Source organism: Martes martes (assembly GCF_963455335.1).
Source record: "Martes martes genome assembly, chromosome: 13".
Taxonomy (NCBI): Eukaryota; Metazoa; Chordata; class Mammalia; order Carnivora; family Mustelidae; genus Martes; species Martes martes.
Window position 1 is genome coordinate 37,879,852 of NC_137901.1, and position 16,677 is coordinate 37,896,528.

Consider the following 16,677-nt stretch of genomic DNA (forward strand, 5'->3'; position numbering starts at 1 on the left):
CCTATTTTCTGTGTCTTAATTTTAACGTCTGTGTCTTCCAACATTTTTATTTATGTTTTTCTATCATCTACAAACTCACAATACCCCATCAATCCACACATTGTCTACTTCCGTGTGTATAATTGCCATGAGTTCTTTTTTGTTCTCTGAATAATAATTTTTAATATCATTCTGCTTTTGTTTCAAGATGGCACTCTATTTCCTTTTCTCTTGACAATATTAAATATCCAATTTGAAGTTTCCTTTACCCACTGTTGTTTGCTTCCTCACTTTCTTTTCATTTCTTTCTTTGTCTTGGTATATTCTTTTTTCATTAGTCCTTAAACTCTTTCTCATACTTAGGAATAGATACAAAGCTGAATTGATGCACTCTGTGTGTCTCCTGGGCTTGTTAATTGGTACACTTCAGTCTTGGATGGTTGAGATATTCTGAGCCTTCAGTGAGGAAAGGAAGAAAAGATTTAATATTTCACTTAGTTTCTCTGTTTTCATATCTTACACACCTCAGCTTTATCTGGTGTTTGTTCTCTTGTGGTAGCTAGTACCTAAAGATGTCTTTGCCCTCCCCCACCAAATGAACTATACCCCTGGTATTCACATGTTTAGATCGTACATTTGTCTTGATTCTGGATGGGCCTTGTGACTCTCTTCTGACCAACATAATGTGGGAGAAGTGATGCTATGTGACTTCCAACTCTGTCATAGACTCTTTGTACTTTCCTCTGGGTGTCTCAGAATGCTTGCTTTAGAAGAAACCAACCTCTGTGGATGAATTTCAACTCACCGGAGGCTGCCAAGTGGTGATGAGGACAGACTGGCTCCACAGAGAGGCTATGTGTAAAGAAGAGCATCTGGTCATTTGCTGGCTGTTCCAGGCGTCCAGCTGAAGAGCCAGGCATGGGAGTGAGCCCTTGGTCTTGAACAGCCAATTCATTCAAGCCTTCAGAATCTCCAGCCCAGCCACCATCTGTTCATAACTGTATTAGAGAACTCCAGTGGGAATTGTCCAGCTGGGCCTGGTCAGCCCATAGGTATAATAGTTGATGATTCTGTGTTACTTACATTTGGGATAGGTATAATAGTAGATGATGATTCTGTGTTACTTACATTTGGGAAAGTGATTTGTTACAAGCCAATAGACTACAGAAACCTCTCCCATTCAGCAGGACCCCTGTGTTATTCCCCTCCAAAGCCTGTGTCTCCAATTTTCAGTTGAGGTAAGACAGAGCTGGTTGGCTAGATATGCAGAGTAAGGGTGGACACCTGAGAGTCTAGCTGCCCCTTAAAATGGTACTTGAATTCACCCACTGAACACATCATCCCCTGCTTTCCAACCATGCCATGACCCTTACAGCCATCATTTCTGAACCATTTGGATACTCTGTTGTTATTTCAGGTTACTTAGTGCACAGTTTCTAGTACGGAAGCTTAGAACTCATGTTTCTCAAGTTTTCTAAACAGCTACCCCATATCCATCTGCTTTCCGGCTTCTAAAATTCTGTTTCGGTTATTCTCATGTTCTTTTTGTCTTTGTGATTTTGTGGCTTTTAAGGATTACCTTGTTTTGGTGGAGAATCTCTAATCAAAACTCCCCAGAAACCACTTTATTAAAGGGCATCACTCAAAGCAGAACATTGTAAACAAAATGAAGAGGGACTTCAAACAGATTAATGCTCGTCACTTACAAAGAAATAAATTTGAAGGCCCACTTTATAATTTGGGACATCACCTTCAACCACTGGGGTTCCCTGAAGGACTAGCTCAGGTAGGTTTTTAAGTCCATACTTACAAGAGACAATACACTGACAAGCCAAGAAGTGCTTAAAAGCACCCTGCCAGGGAGTCTGAATAAATGTTACCTGAATCTATAAGAAGACTTCAGAGGGATTCAATATGGCTCCTCTTTCCCTCAATGCCTTTCTCTTCCCCTGAACTGTTCTGCTGCATTGTGGTTCTATAATTCATGTATAATAAAGACATACTCAGAAGCAATTTGCTACAGTAGTTTTATTACAGCTCATTATGCAAGTATTTTTTTTTCTGTCATAACTAATAAAAATAACGACTCCCAGCTTCTTTCAAGTCACGTTTTTTGAGAACATAGCTAGGTACTCTTAAATTTTAAAAAAATATCATATTTTGCTTATAAAAAGCAATGTGACTGTCCACAAGTGGCTCAAGAGAGCAGGGAAGCTCCGAGAAGTTTTGAAGGATGGAATTAGGTAGCAAATAATTTAAGCAACATCAGTCTGTTAGGATTTCCCTTTAATTTTTATGTCTGAACATACAATTATAGTTTATTCAAGTCCTTAATATGATTTAATAAGAAATCCACAGACAGACCTTTACTTTTAAATGTAGTGTAACAAGGTAATCATGAGGCTTTAATTTCGAGTTAATTATCATAATATGCTTGTAGCATTCATAAAAATCCTCTGGAATCTCCAGGGAATGAAAGTATTACAATCTGCTGCCCCCTGGCAGACATTTTGTTTACAGAATAATGTGAACTGCCCTAAGGAAAATGAAAACAAAATAGAGGCTGCCCGGTCTGTGCGCGCCTCCAGGGGAGATAGCATATTCTTTTCGGTGTTGGTCGTCCTATGAGCAAATATTGTCTCTAGTTGAAATTTGTTTGAATGAGGATTTTGCTGAAGCAGAACCAGCTCATCTAAATTCTTGGCTTCACTTTCTCTTAAGTGGGAAGAGTTCATATTAAATGAATGCCAAAAGAGGGTAAGTGTCATAAATAAATAATCAAAGAGAAATACTACCATCACGGTTTTAGGCACTTCATTATGAACCAAAACTGTGAGTCGTGAGCAAGCTATATATAGGTAGAGTTGAGGTATCCAGACCATACACCCACTAGAAGAGCAGAGGAATCAAGCTGAGCTGGTGGGAAGGGTTGTAGATAACACTACCTGAATCACCTTGCCCATGTTATGTCGCTGTCACAACATATAAGAAATAACATGTGATCTGCAAACTCTCGACAGGAGAGTCGAATCCACGTGATTAAAGATCTGTAGATGATTTCCAAAGCAGGAGCAAAATAAAATATGAAGTATTCACATATTTCTGTTTCTTTTTTTGCTTTTTTTCTTTTTCTGCTTGCTTTTTTTGAGTAGAAGAAGCAATGAGCTACCTTAATGGTGACAAAGGAGTAGAAATCTTCAAAGTCCTTGAGTTGTTTCAACTGACAGATTTGTGGGGAATACTTATCAAGAAGTCAAGTAGGAAATAACCTAGTTTTGCCTGCATCTTGGTGTTGTCAAGATGACTCTGGAGCTGGGAGGTGAGGAAAGATTGAGGGAGACCGGAGAGGGGTCTAATTTGAATATCAGTCAGTTTCTGCTGTTGCCTGCTCTGGTCCCCCAGGATTTTTACTGATTTCCAGATAGGATAGTTTTGTTTTAAGGTTTTATTTCAGATGATCAGGTTTTCTTCCAAATTTACTGACTCTAAAACTCTGGGATTTACTAGGGAATCTCCATTTTAACATCTTTAGGTGATATTTAGGCAGAAATGGATCTTGGTGAAGTCATTTTTGTTATACTTCCTGTTTTCAACTGTATTGTCTCTTGGAATTTGATGGCAAAGAATATCCATATGATACCATATTGTAGATGGTGGCAAATTTCCTAGATTCTTCTCATGGCTCCTTGGACAAATACCAGACATGAATCCCATATGAATATACTCAGTGTAAGAGCTGCCTGTGTTTAAAAAAAAAAAAAAAAAAGTAATTGGAAGAGCTATGTAGGATTCTTCCTTTAGTGAAAGCTTCTGAGAGATTCAGCCTGAGTTTTTATTCCAAGACTAGCATTGCTACTCTTAGCAATCTTTTTGTTTATGAAGTTCAATGTACTGTTCTCAGACTAATGAAAATAGGTTAGAGGGATTAGTACCAAAGTTCTAAAATACTACTTTTTGTGCAGCTAGCCCTGAGTTAAATGATTTCTGCCTACATACAAATGTAGGCATACCTACCCAAATAAGTTTCTGACTTACATGTATTTCATTGTCTGTGTCATTGCTGGTCTGTTTACACTGAATTATGTGATACATTTTTGTTATTTAGGGGTTTTCATTATTTATTATTATGCATTATATTTTTCTCTATATTTTGGGTTATGTTTCTTGTAGAAGACATTTACTGAGGAAGGAGACTAAACAAACTGATCTCTGAAAACTCATTCCAATTCTCAGATACAATGATTAAATGATAACTTACAATTCTTACAAACTAGAATATTCCTGGCAATTCTATGGATCCTAAATAAGTAATTGGAACCATCTTTAATAGATTATTTTTTTATTTTGTATGAGTAGATTTTATTCAGTTAAAGTGGTTTTAAGTTTACTGAAAAATTGCACAGAAAGTTCCCCTATGCCTTCTGTATGCCTTCTCCTTCTATGGTTTCCCCTATTATAAACAACTTACAGTAATGTACATTTGGTATAATTGATAAACTAATATTGATAGGTTTTATCAATTAAGGTCCATAGTGTACATTAAGTTTCACTCTTTGTGTTGTATAGTTTATAGCTTTTGAAAAATCTATAATGCCACATATTTACCATTACAGTTTTGTACTGTATAGAAGAGTTTCACTGCCCTAAAAATCTGTGCTCCGCTTAATTCATCCCTCCCTACCTTCTTCCCTCAAAATCCTTCATAACCATCAATCCTTATCCTGATTGTATAGTTTTGCCTTTTCTAGAATGTCATGTAGTTGGAATCATACAGTACTAGCCTTTTTGAACTGACGTCTTTTACTTACTTTTACTAAGACTACTTAGTCTTACTTAGTATTTCAGGTTGTTTCTTCTTCTTTTATCTTATCTTCCTATCACTGAATAATATTCCGTTGTATGGAGTACCCCAGTTAATCTATTTACTTTTTGAATGGTATCCTGGCTACTTGCATTATTTTGGCAATTATGAGTAAAGCTGTTATAAACATTACTGCAGGATTTTGTGTCTCATAAGCATTGAACTCATTTGGGTAAATACCTTAGGAGCATGATTGCTGGATTGTATGGTAAGCCTATGTTTAGCTTTGTAGGAAACTGCCAAATTGTCTTTCAAAGTGGCTGTACCATTTTGCACTCCTACCAGCAATAAATGAGAGCTCCTGTTGCTTCACATTCTCACTAGCATTTGGTGTTATTCTTTTGCATTTCAGCCATTCTTATAAGTATGTAGAACAGTATTCAATAAGCTGTTTTAATTTGTATTTTTTGATGACATATACTATAGAGCATTTTTCATATGCTTATTTGCCACCTGTATAAATTCTTCGGTGAGGGTTGTGTTCAGACCTTTTCATGTTTTTTAATCAGGTAGTTTGTTTTCTTATTATTGAGTTTTAAAAGTTCTTTATATATTTTGGACATGTTCTTTGATCAGATATTTGTTTTACAAATATTTTCTCCCAGCTCATGGCTTGTCTCTTCATTCTGTTAACAGTGTCTTTCACAGAGCAGACGTTTTAAATTTTAATGAAGTTCAACATCAATTATTTATCTTATGGATTGAGTCTTAAAAACACGTCCATGCCCAAGGTCATCTGGCTTTTCTTCTGTGTCCTGTATTATCATCTAGAAATTTCATAGTTTTACATTTACATTTACATCTATGACATATACTGAGTTAATTTTTGTGTTGGGTATAAAGTCCCTGTTTAAATTTTTTAAAAAATGTGTTTTGCATGTGGATGTCCAGTTATTCCAGTATCAGTTTTTGAAAAGACTATCCTCCATTGAATTGCCTTTTGCTCTTTTGTTGAAAATCAGCCAAGTATATTTATGTGGACCTATTTCTGGGCTCTCTTTTTCCATTTATCTATTTGTCTATTCTTTTGCTAATACTACACTGTTTCTCTTAAAAAGATTTTTAAATTTATTTTAGAGAGAGAATGCATGGCAGGGGTGGGGAGGGACAGAGGGAGAGAGAGAATCTCAAGTAGAATCTCCCCTGAGCAAGGAGCCCAACACCGCTCAACCCAGGGCCCTGAGATCATGACCTGAGCTGAAATCAAGAGTCAGGTGCTTAATGGATGAGCCACCCAGGTCCCCTAATACTACTCTGTCTTGATTATTGTAAGAAGTCTTGACGTTGTCAGTTCTCTGTGTTCCACTTTAGAATTCTGTTGGCTATTCTGTGTCTTTTTCCTTTCCATATAAGTTTTAGAATCATTTTATTGATATCCACAAAATAACTGGCTGGGATTTTCATTGGGATTACATTGAATCTATAGATAAAGTTGGGGAAAACTGGCATCTTAACAATATTGAGTATTCTCACATATAAAGATGAAATATCTCTCCATTTATAACTTTAATTTCTTTCATCAGCGTTTTAGAGTTTTTGTTGTTGTTTTTAAGAGAGAATGCAAGGTGGGAGAAGGTTAAAGGGAGAGGGAGAGAGAGAGAATCTTAAGCAGGCTCCGTGCTCAGCGTGGAGCCTGACATGGGGCGCCCCTGTCCCTAGAGTTTTCTTATTCAAATTATCTTATATTTATACTTAAGTGTTTTATTTTTGTGCGTTAATGTAAATGGCAGGGTGTTTGTAATTCAAATTCCATTTGTTCATTTTTGATTTTTAGGAAAACAATTGATTTTTGTATATTATCTTTTTTTTTTTTTTTAAGATTTTTATTTATTTATTTGACAGGCAGAGATCACAAGCAGGCAGAGAGGCAGGCAGGGAGAGAGGAGGAAGCAGGTTCCCTGCTGAGCAGAGAGCCCAATGCGGGGCTCGATCCCAGGACCCTAGGATCATGACCTGAGCTGAAAGCAGAGGCTTTAACCCACTGAGCCACCCAGGCGCCCCTGTATATTATCTTCTATCTTGTAACCTTGCTATAATCTTGTATTAGTTCCAGGATTTTTTGTTGTTGTTGTTAATTCTTGGGGTTTTCTACAAAGACCATCACATCATCTATGAACAAAACGTTATTTCCTTCTGCCCATTCTGTATGTTTTTTATTTCTTTTCTTGTTGTGTATCATTATCTAGGAATCCCATATGATGTTGAATATGAATCGTGAGAGGGAACATCTTTTTTTTTTTTTTTTAAGATTTTTTATTTAGTTATTTGACAGAGAGAGAGAGAGCTCACAAGTAGGCAGAGACACAGGCAGAGGGGGAGGGGGAAGCAGGCTCCCTGCTGAGCAGAGAGCCGGATGCAGGACTCGATTCCAGGACCCTGAGATCATGACCTGAGCCGAAGGCAGAGGCTTAACCCACTGAGCTACCCAGGCACCCCGAGAGGGAACATCTTTACCTATTTCACAATCAAGAGGAAAAGTGTCTGGTTTCTCGTTATTAACTCTGATGTCACCTGCAAGTTTTTTGTAGATGTTCTTTACCAAGTTGAGAAAGTTCCTTTCTATTCTTACTCTGCTGAGTTTTTATTATGAGTGGGTGTTGGATTTTTCCAAATGCTTTAGAAAAGTCTATTGATATGATCATATGAGGTTTTTACTTTAGTCTCTTGATTACATGAATAATTGATTTTTTTTTCTGAATGTTGAACAAGCCTTGCATGCTAGAATAAATTGGTTGGTTATGTTGTATACTTCTTTTTATACATTATTGGGTTTGAGTTGCTGATAAGTTGTTGAGAATGTTGGAATCTGTGTTTAGGAGGGATACTGGTCTGCAGGTTTCCTTTCTTGTAATGTCTTTGATTGATTTTGGTGTTAAGCTAATGATTGTTTCATAGAATGGGTTTCCAAGTATTTCCTCTTCTGTTTTCTGGAGGAAATTTTGGAGTATTTTTATTACCCTTCCCTTAAGTGTTTGACAGAATTCACCAGTGAAACCATCTGGACCTGATGTTTTCTGTTTTAGAAGTTTATTACTTATCGGTTTGATTTTTTTTTTTTAATCTATATATGTCTGTCAAAGTTATCTGTTTCTCTTGTATGAGTTATGGTAGATTTTGTCTTTCAAGGAGTTGGTGTATTTTACCTAAGTCATCAAATTTTTGGACATAAAGTTGTTCATAATATTCTTTTCTCATTCTTTAATGTCTGTGGGATCAGTAATGATACCTCCTCTTTCATTTCTGATATTAGTAATTTGTTATTTCTTTCTCCCCCCTTGGTTAACTTGGCCAGAAGTTTGTCAATTTTGTTGACCCATTCAAAGAACCAGCTTTTGGTTTCACTGATTTTTCTCTATTGATTTTCCATTTTGGATTTTATTTCTCCTGTAATATTTATTATGTCTTTTTTTTTGGTGCTTGCTTTGAATTTAATTTACTCTTCTTTTCCTGGTTCCCTAGAGCTAATTTGGATTATTGATTTTAGGTCTTTCTTCTTTAGTAATACATGCATCTAATGCTATAAATTTCCCTGTAAGCAATGCTTTTCCTGCACTCCACAGTGGGTTGTATTTGCATTTTCATTTATTTGAAATTTTAAAAAATTTTCTTGAGATATCTTTTTTGACCTATGTACTGTTTTGAAAGGCATTGTTTAGTATCCAGATGCTTTTGGATTTCCAGCTTTTTTTTTTTTTTTCCTGTCATAGAGTTCTAGTTTAATTTCATTGTGGTCCAGCAGCATACTTGATATCATTTCTGTTCTTTTAAATTTGTCCGCAATAATGGTCAACCTCACTGGTCCAGACACACAGCAGAGCCTTCTGTACAATACCATGTGTTGGCTATCGTCGCCATCCATAGACTGTGCTCCTGTGCTTTGAGCTCAGCTATGGAGTTTATGTAAATGTCTATCACTGGACAATGGTGATGACGACAAGCAACATGAACATAATTGCCACCCCACCTGTGCAACCTCTTCATCTGACCCATCTGCCTGTTAAATTGAGACCCTGTAGTACAACCCTGACATTTCCCCCTACCAAGGGCTTTCACCACCTGTGCAAATGTAACTGTGTTTATATAGATTGGAATGTCCAGCCTAGAGGCCTCCAGAAGTCACCCTGTGCAACTATTTTGCTCTGATTCCTTACCATTTTTGTTCTTGCTTGTCTCAGGGGATTGGTGATAGCAGGGGAAACTCCCAGTGGCATATTCCCACTGGGTTAGGGACATGTAGATAGACCTTCTGATATTGTAAAGGCATATGGGATCCTCCAGGGTTTGGAGGAAGCCCCCATATCCACTCTGATCCTTTCCTAGTTCTCTGGATGGTTTGGTTGCCCTTCTTCCTGGACCATGAGGAACAAAAGGTGAAAGTCATAGGGGGCTGTCCTGAGCCTTCCCCAACATGGCCTGAACTCAGCCCTAGCATACTTGGGCCTGTCTGTAGTCTCCCCGCACCTGCTTGGGTCCCCTTTAAGGAAGGCATTGTTAATTGAGCCTGCCAGGAGACCCAACCAGGAGTTTGTGTGGTGTGGCCCAGACCCTGGTTGTGGCGGGCAGTAAGGCTTCCAGCTGGCCCAGTGATCCAAAGAATCCACTGGAGCTTCGTGTGCCTGACTATGGGCAAAGGCCTGAATTCCCTGTGTGGGGACTCTGTTGATGAGTAAAAAACAGCCACCCATGAGCGGGGACTGTGAATGCACCAAAATGTGCTTTATTTTGGTGAGTGTTCCATGTGAGCTTGAGAAGAATGCATATTTAGCTTTTGTTTGGATGATGTATTCTATAAATGTCAATTCAAACCACTTGACTGATGGTGTCAGCAAGTCTATATATGCCTCTTTGTCATTGTATGTAGACACTTAACTTAGATTTTAGCCAATTTTTCACTGTGTCTTTGTAGTAGCTTCTTATGAATTATAACTCTCATTTACCTTTACTCCATGTGGTTTATTTTGGTGGGAAACATTCCCAGAAGTTGGCTGCAGTTCATGTAAAGCCAGCTCCAGGGGCATGAGGTCTGCATGTCCTATGTGGCCCATATTCTGGGGGCTTCACATTTGGTTTAATGCTCTATTGTTCCTTCCTTAAATTCTTAATAATTTTATCTTTGAACTTGTGATTTGCAAGTGAAATCCAGCAGAACAATGAAGCACGTTCATGAGTAGGGGAGGCAGACACAATATCCATATCTACCTTTCTTTGCCATTCATTGCATAGAGCCTTCAGGATGCCCTACAAACACAGCATTTTGATGGAACCACAATGTGTAGTGTTTTAGCCAGACTGAAACAAAATACAAGTTAAACATGTCACATTGAGTAGGCAGGGACACTAATAGGCCAGGGAGCCCATAATTTCCTTTAGAACAGGAACTTACTTCAAATAAAGGCAGTGGCATTTTAAAAACAAATAATCAAGGAACCCTATCATAACCTTCATCCCTTGTGTGAGCCAACCACTTAAAAAGCAAATGATAACATAGAGGGAAAGGCAAGCCATATGGCAACCCATTGTTCCTTTCCTTTCAGCCCTTCCTTAACTCATCAGTAAGCTGAAGGTAGAGAATGGTGGTAGAGTATATATATGTATGTATGTGTATATATATATATATAAAGAAGCAAAATAAAAACAGTTAAGTTAGTCCTGTATATAACCCTGGTGTTTTGATAAAAGTGAAATATATACACTTGCATGAGCTATAAATATGAATTGTGCAATTTAAGTGACTTCACATGTGAGTTAAATATCCTTATGTTTGCATTTAAAACTGCTATTGAACAATATAAGGACAAACGATTAAATTTGTGTTGATACTTAAAATTTTTAATTGTTCTTTAACTAGCGTAACAATAGCAAAGCAACAAAGAGCACCATGGCAAGTTAAAAGAAACACCATGAAAGAACGGAAAAGGCTTTGTATCTTAGTACCTTTAATCACATGATTTTCGTCTTTTTATAGAAGGGCCCCACATTTTTATTTTGCACAGGGCCCTGCAAATTATGTAACCAGCTCTGAACTCTTGAAGAAAAAATATTAATTATAAACAACAAAGAAGTTAGTTGTACTGAAATGGTGATTGCCTTAAAACATGTGCTGAAAGTAATGACTTACCTTGCAGCAGAGAAGCTGCATAAGAAGTTACAAAGACAGTAATAGATTTTTTTTTTGACAATTCAAAAACAAAAACTTTTGTATCTAAGGAGAAATATAAAATTAATGATAAATCAGTAAACTGCTTGTAAAGACGACAGGTCAGGAAATAATAATTTTATATTTAACAAGATTTTCCAAATCATTATGTAAAGCATTCTAATAGACAAATTGGCAACAATTATCAACAATTTATAAAAGAAGAAATACAAAATATGAATCACCATAGGAAAAACATACTTTTAAAAATAAATTTAAATGAATTTTTGTTTGTTTTTAATACCAAGTTGACATTGGCTGATGTGCAATGAAATAATCATACACATTCACTGCTTCTGGACAAATCCGGCTCACTAAAGACTCATTGGAGGACCGTTTGGCAATGTGTGTTAGGAGTCTTCAAAGAAATCATTATGCTTTGATCCATATTTAATTTCTAGGAATTCTATTTAAGCAAATTAGGAGAGATATATTGAAAGATTTTTGTGTCAGGCTGCTTTTTATTTTTCAATATATTTTTTAAAGATTTTATTTATTTACTTGAGAGAGAGTGAGATAGCATGAGAGGGGAGAGGATCCGAGGGAGAAACAGACTCCCTGCTGAGCAGGGAGCCCAATGCAGGATGATGTGGGACTCTATCCCAGGATTCCAGGATCATGACATGAGCCAAAGGCAGTCACTTAACCAACTGAGCCACCCAGGCGCCCTTATTTTTCAATATTATAAGTAAGGTGTGGTGGTGGTTTTAAAATAGATCTATACATTTATCACCTGCTCCCTCCAAAAGGTGAAGCCCAAATCATCTCCCCTCGGTTGAGGGCAGGGCCTACTGCCTTGGTTCTAAGTAGATTACGGTGGAAGTGATGTTGTGTGACTAGGTTATAAAAGGCATCACGGGTTCATCCTTGCTTGCTCTCTTGGTTTATTTGCTGTGGGGGAAGACACTCAAGCAACCTTCTGGAAAGGCCCAAAGAGCAAAGAATTGAAGTGTCCTGCTGGGAGTCTGTGAGTGAGTTGTCTTACAAGGGATTCCTCCAGCTCAGCACGTTCTCCAGCAGATTTGATGCAACTCAAAATATCAGTAGTGGGTAGGAATGCTGTACGGAATCTTTGTCAGGGTCTTACAGGGAATCAGAGAGATCACGACATGGGAACAAAGTGTTGCCATTTCATGTCATTTGAGCTGCCCATCAAACTGGTGTTGTTTGACCACACCACCCTATAAATTTGTATGCTTAAAGCACCACTCATTATCAAATGTAAGGAGTAGATACTAGATGAGGCTCAAGTTCTTTCTGAAAGTACAAGGTGCATAAGGAGGTGGTGCAGATGCCCGTGGACTCTATGATACTGTCTCCTTCCTCAGCTTTTTCTTGTAGGGAGTTCTCTATGGTTAGTTGACTATGAACGAAAGAACTAGAGCCTGACTTTACAAACATGTTCTGCAAAGCACCCAGGCACCAGCAGGACAAGCTGCAGCATGACAGAAATTCAAATTGTTCATTTTTCCTAAAAGGAGAGATGGTCGGAATTCTGGCTATATACCTGTTTCTGGCCTGTAGCTAATGTCACAGTCCTAAAGACTGTGGCTAGATGGGAAGTTGATATGTGACAAGGAGGTTGGGGGAAACAGTATTTAGATAGACCCGGCATGAAGATATTTGTGCCCCATAATGCTCACCAAAGGGTGATTCCAGCAGAAGGGGATTTTAATAATCAGATGAATAGGATAGCATGGTTCTGTGGATGTTGGTGAGCCTCCTTCTAGCCACTCCTGTCACTTACCATTGAGCTCAGGAAAAAGAGGCCATAGTGGCAGGAAGGAAGGTCAGGCATGGGCTCAGCAACGTGAACTTGCACTCCCCAAGGCCAGCCAGACTACAGCCATGCTGAGGACTCAAACCGCCTCCCAAAATGCCTCCTCTGCTGGCAATTCTTCTGTCAAAACTACCATATGTGAACTTACAGGACACTTTATCCATCATCATTGGCATTCACACATCATTGCTTATGACCAAGGAAATCACTTTACAGCAAATGAAATACAGCCATGACTCCTGCTCATGGAATTCACTGATATCACCATATTCACCATTGCCCGGGAACAACTGACTTGATAGACTGGGGACTGGTCTTTTAAGGATGATACCAGCTAGGATGCAGTATCTTGTGGGGCTGGGGCAGTATTAGACTGGGGACTGGTCTTTTAAGGATGATACCAGCTAGGGTGCAGTATCTTGTGGGGCTGGGGCAGTATCCTCTAGGATATGCCAATATGCTCAAAATCTTCACCCTGTATTTGGTATTATTTCTTCCGTATTTGATATTATTTCTCCCATATTTGGTATTATTTCTCCCATTTTTCTCCCATATTTGGGAGATGGGTATTATTTCTCCCATATTTGGTATTCCATTTCTCCCAGTCCAGAAATCATGGGATAGAACTTTGGGCTCTGCTTGGTAGAGTTTTTAATTCCAAAGGGAAGAATGCTTACCCCAGGGGATATAATTCCATTGAATTGGGAATTGAGATTGCTATCTGATCAATTTGGGCATTTAATGACATTGAATCAACAAAGAGAGGGATTCTTGTACTGGGTGGGGTAAATTTTCCTGACCATCAAGGGACTATTGACTGCTGCTACACAATGAGGGTGAAGAGGACTATGTCTGGAATGTAGGAATCTATAACCCCTGACCTTTCTTCTTCCCCTTTAATTTGAATGCAGCTTGTTCTAGTAAAAATTGATGCTTGTGTGTTTGCTTAGCTTTTTCTTGACTGTTTTCTAACCATTCATGAAGTATACATTTTGCCGAATATAGGATTAAATTCATTCATTTTGCAGTTATTGAATGAATAATGAATAGGGAATTTGGAGTCAGAAATTACTCAGCACAGTGGCATGAATCAGGATTTGTTCCCCTAAAAATCTCGGCTCCTAATTCTCCCTTATAACTAGCAACGTATTTCCAGAGTAATAAGATAAAATGAACCACGAGCAGTCACTCCTTACCACAGTCACTTTAATTCTGTACACATTCTTCCATATTTTTGATCCTTTTTTGTTGCCCTCAGTGCTCCTTTCCTTTATCTCTATATTAGCAGTGTGGTTGCTGAACAAATTGCTTCAGGCTTTTAAAGGGAATAGACAAGTCTGCTTTTTGTCATGATTAACTTTTAGGATTTATGAAGGAAGCTGCTCATAAGGTGTGGGCAGAAATCACCAACTACCCATATGTTGCTGGCACTGATAACATGTAAAATCCAAGGCATACGTCTGCACAATCAAGCTTGCATAACTATTAAGAACACTTCATTTGAAGGTTGGAGGTTTTCTTTTGTGTCCTCTTATGTTTTCTTACCAATTATTTAACCTCTAAAAGGGTTACCACCATCTATCTTTCATTGTCTTGGAAAATATTTTAAAATAATGTCAAGTAGGAAGAATTTAATGGATATGGTGAGCGTGAGTTGGAAATTTTGAATCCAATTCAGTTTTTCAAAAATTCACAATATAAATCAACTTGGATTAGATGGTAGTTAGGTTATAAAAAATACTATTTTTGTGTGTGGGTGGAAATGTTCACAGGACTTTTATTGGCTTCGTTCTGAAATATGAATGGTATTCTGTTGTTGAGACCTAATCATATCTCTTAAAGGTATTTCAAGGAAAATATGTGGCTAAAGTCCTATAGGTAAAATATTTCTACTTCCATTTTGAAGAGGAGAGACTACAGGATTTCAGAGAGCTAAAATGGCATGCCCATAAGTCACATATGTGATGGGATGGGGCTGAGAATCCAGATTCTTTCCACCCATGCCCATGCTTTAAACACTCAGGAAGGGAAGGGGGTGCAAAATGCTTTTTTAAATAGCTTGTCTTTGTTTACTAGGCTCTCACAGCCTGAGTGATTACTGGCACATCTGCCACTTGAGAAGGCATAGAACAGATTGTGGATATAAGAGTAGGGGTAGATGGTAGGGAAGCTCACTGAGAAGTGGATGGAGCCCAAAGAAGGGGAGCTGTCCATTCTAATGCCTGAGTAATTCTAGGGACACATTTTATTCTCAAGGGAGAAACCAAGGCAGTGGTCACTGAACCAATCTCTGAAACATGTAAGCCAATTTCAGTTCTTTACTTGTACCTGAATTTACTACTGGTGTGGTTTTGATGTGAAAGGCTGGTTTCTTTAGAATCTACAACACTGTTGCCTAATTCTAAAAAAAGCAAGCATTTGAGTGAGAGATCTTCGGGTAGACCAGTTATATTCCACAGACAGAGATCAGTAAGATAGGGAAAGACCTGATGCTAGGAGAGTGTAAATTACCTTTACGAACGTTATAGATTAAATTTAAATAGAAAATATTGATTAGTTTATCTTATGAGAAATTTTGTGGTGTAACATCTAACCAAATCACATTTTAAAACAAATGATTGAATTGGGAAGCAAAATTTACATACCAGTTTCATTTGCACCCCTTTGAGAACAGTTGTATAGCACAGAGAAGGGTACTATGAAGTAACTCAGAAATTGAGACTCAGGAGTCAAAGCATTAATGATTTGAATGTAGTCTCCATCACTTGACACCTACATGAGCCTAGGCAAGTTATCCACCACTCTAAACTTCATTTTTGTTATCTGTAAGATGGGAATGATAATTGCAACTGCCTCTTTAAGTAGGTGTAAAGATTAAATGACAGCCCACATTATATTTAAGCTTTTATTACACTATATTTACATGGTGTGGCTAATGGAACATACTATTGGCAAGTATTAGGAATATATTTTTTCTCTTTGTGACCACAAAATCAAGATCAGATACCATGAACGTATGTATCATAGGCAGTGGGAATGGAGTAGTCACATGGTTGGCTTGATTCATGTTTGGGAGTTGGCATTTGCATCCAAACAAGCAGAAAGGGATTGAGAGGGATGGTGAAGAATTAAAATGTGCCTAGTAGACTGGGAAGAATGTGGGAGGAAGTAAAGTGTTAAAAAGGGTGAAATACAGGAGAAGTTCAAAGGCTGAATCCAACGCTAAGTGGAGATTGAAAGTATGGTAGGTGAGAGCTGGAAGGACAGAAAATTTTGCTGACCAGGTTGAGAACTGATACTTTCAGTTTCAGGCTTTCTGAGGTGGAGCAGTTGTGGGTAATGACAAAGCCCAAGGTGCAGTCATGCTGAACAGAAGGGGAGAAGGGGCCAATTGTAGTTGATCGTGAAGGTCAAGGAATCATGAAGATGATTAGTTTACATGTTCGTAGAAGTACCCAGAATGACAGTAAGGAGATGGCTTGAAAACTGAGCAAGGAGGGGGTAAATTATATTAGAGGAAGAGTGAAGGCTGCAATAGCCAGGAAACTCAGATCTTCACAGAGGAGTGTTTCTTGCGGGAAGTTCATTCAACATTTAGCAGCTAAAAGACAAGCTAGCAGCCCTTGTCTTGAGGCATGTGGGATTTCTGAGAGTCTGAACTTGAGAGAGATTGAAGGACAGCAGTACTTGGAGGTGAAAACCAAGTTTAAGATAAGACTAGGAGGGGAAGAGGATGGAGAGTGATGATTCTCACCTGCCTACATTAGAATCATCCCCAGGACTTTTAAAAATCACCCACATCTGAGCACTTCCAAACCAACTGTGTCTCATTCTCTCAGATGGGTTTTGTCAACTCTATTT